At 34.0% G+C, this 3,159-nt stretch overlaps 1 protein-coding gene across 1 annotated transcript in view; it reads right to left on the bottom strand.

Annotated features, from left to right (window-relative positions):
• The window catches only part of LOC107693140 (zinc finger MYM-type protein 4-like), a 33,285-nt gene that overhangs the window by 6,630 nt on the left and 23,496 nt on the right, over positions 1-3,159 (bottom strand). The window lies entirely within an intron of this gene.

Raw genomic sequence — 3,159 nt, 5'->3', positions numbered from 1 at the left:
TTAAAGGAACACTCCACTATTTTTGAAAATAGGCTCATTTTCCAACTCCCCTAGAGTTAAACAGTTGAGTTTTACCGTTTTCGAATCCATTCAGCCGATCTCCGGGTCTGGCGGTAGCACTTTTAGCTTAGCTTAGCATAGATCATTGAATCTGATTAGACCGTTAGCATCTCGCTCAAAAATGACCAAAGAGTTTCTATATTTTTCCTATTTCCTAACTTGACTCTTCTGTAGTTAAATAGCCTGAAAATAGTGCCAGCTAGGTAACTTCCAATAAGCCTATTTTCAGGCGCTGCGTAATATCAGGCAGCAAAGTTCCTTGATTATTACGCCGGAATGAGAGTATAGTTCCTAGCCATATCAGCCTACAAAATCGCAACTTTTCATTTTCCGTCGGTCTTAGTACACGATGTAACTACAGAAGAGTCAAGTTTTAAAATAGGAACAATATAGAAACTCTTTGGTTATTTTTGAGTGAGATGCTAACGGTCTAATCAGATTCAATTATCTATGCTAAGCTAAGCTAAAAGTGCTACCGCCAGACCCGGAGATCGGCTGAATGGATTCTAAAACGGTAAAACTCAACTGTTTAACTCTAGGGGAGTTGGAAAATGAGCCTATTTTCAAAAATAGTGGCGTGTTCCTTTAAGATGTTTTTTTCTTTCTACATGTTATCTTAAGCGTTTTTCCATTGTTTTAGTTTTAGTATAATATTATAATACCATTCATATTTTTACTTTTTTTTATAATTTAAAGAAACCAATCCGATGTATAGTTGATATTTGAGGCTTAATACTATAGAAAAGCACTAAAGGTTTTTCAGTTACTGTTTTCAGCTTGTTTTCATATAAAAATACGGCATGCAGTTGCATCAAACAATGGTATAAACATCATTTAATGTAAATTGTGATAATCGTAATTACAATTTCAAGGGAATAATCGACAATTATGATTTTTGTCAATCGTGCAGCCCTAAGTAATATTATTAATTAATACTGTTTTAGTGTGCATCTTGTTATTAGGATGATTAGGAAGCTTGAAGCTCGTCTACAAGCAAGAGAACAAAAACTCAAATCAAATCAACTACAATCAATATTTCATGTCTATTTATTTACTTAATTGGTAAGTAGTTATGTAATAATCAGGGTACATGCACAGTGAACCAGTAATTAGTGAAAAATAAACAATTTCAGGTTAATACAATGACCCCTAATTACTGTACATTTCACTTTCTCATTTATTAAAAAACAAAACAAAAAAAAAAAAAAAACATTTTTCCCCCATCAGAGGCAGCAAGTATTTCACTGGCAAAAATGTGAATGCTACAATGATAATATAAGTAATAACAATATAATTATAATGATGATAATATAAACAAAGGCACTACATCCTCTCTAGAAATAATAAATATATCAATAAACAAATACATCAAATGTATTGGAATGAATGAAGCCAAAGAAAGATAATGCCTCAAGAGTAAGTGACACTAAGTAAAAACATAAACGATAACATTCAATTCTAGTAAAGCAGGCGCAGACACTTCAGACTGTAAAAAAAAAACCCAAAAACATTTTGACAGATGCCGACACATTCATCTCCTTTTATGGCGACTCTCTTCAACTGCAGCAGCCTCCATGGCAACCACTCCTCCATCATCATCTCCTTCGGTCCCCATCCGGCCTGCATTCAGTCTCATTGTATTTGGCTGCGTGGTGTTATGTACAAAGTTCTTGGTATCTTTCAGCGTTCTTTTCTAAACAGCCTCTGCTTCACACTTTAAACAAGCTAGACCATCCTATTTGCCAGGTTCCCTCCGGAGGGAAACAAACCTTCCAAATGCCATCTGACAGCATCACACTTCTCACTGCACCCTTTTCTTTTCTTTCCTGTCAGGATAAAAATGTTCCTGAAGATTTCTGGTGGCAGTTCTGAGGTCTCTATCAACTCCTCTCTAGCGATACTGACACTTCAAATTTACAACTTTTGAACCACATTTTCCATAACGTTTTTTTTTTCTGAAAATACCCTTTTCAAGAGTCCTCCTAGAGGTCATCAAATCTTCGAATTCGGGGATTGGATGTGATGCATTAAATCTTTCACATTTCAATTTTGTCTCTGCTAATTTCTACTTGTGGGGTACCAAGTCCAATAAATGAGAATTAAAAAAAAATGACCAAGTCTTCATAGATTAAGCTAAGCTCACACAGAAACTGGAGCCGGTATTGTAAGCTTTGAAAAAGGAGGAGTTTTATTTCTAGTAAAGCTCTGTAATGAGCGACGGTCTGTAGGGGATGATGGGACTATGACATCTACATGTGTAATTTCAGCACATGACACATCTGAATAAGAAGTGTTAAAAGGAATGGATCACCCACAAATGAAATGTTATTAGAGTTCATCTGTTTCACAGAAGATAGAAATCGTACAGGTTAAGAATTACATGGAGTAAATGTCATTCATGACAGAATTTTAATTTTTTTTGGTGAACTATCAGTTTAATGAAGACGTTCATTTAACTTCATTTTTTTCATAGCACATCAAAACCAGGGCTGGATCCATATTTTTCTTAGAGCTTTTCGATTCATTTTTCAGCCAATATGGCATGAACAATACTGCTTATTTCCAGGGATAACAGTGACATTATTTATTAAATTAAATATTTTATTGAATTCATCTAGACAGATGTACACAGATTCCTGACTGATTTCATGTTTATTAAATGGTCCACAACATTTGACATATTTTTGATCATGCCCAGAGTCCACAAATTAGCCCAATTTTCAACAACAGCAATTCCATTTGTTCATCTCCTTGTGAACTTGAATAGTTTATAGCACAATGTATTGTATAACCAAAGGTACATATCTCTATATAACTTTCCACAACTTCTCTATGTACAACAAAAACTCTATAAAAGAACAGCAAAACAACCTTGTGATTTGCCATTGACAAATGGAAAACATCAATACCTATTATCTGTCATGCCTAAATCATTTTTAAAATGACCAGTCAAAAATGTAAACTACCAATATGACACAATGCAAGAAATAATACAAATGTTTGAGCAATTAACAGTCTTTGACAACAGATACAGCCACATGATCTTAAATGTTAAAAATCTTTTTTTTTTTTTTTAACTAAGCTTTCGAGAAAGAAATA

The sequence above is a fragment of the Sinocyclocheilus anshuiensis genome, unplaced genomic scaffold (genome assembly GCF_001515605.1).
Source record: "Sinocyclocheilus anshuiensis isolate Anshui unplaced genomic scaffold, SAMN03320099.WGS_v1.1 scaffold222, whole genome shotgun sequence".
Lineage (NCBI taxonomy): Eukaryota > Metazoa > Chordata > Actinopteri > Cypriniformes > Cyprinidae > Sinocyclocheilus > Sinocyclocheilus anshuiensis.
This window is presented reverse-complemented; position numbering and strand designations above follow the sequence as displayed.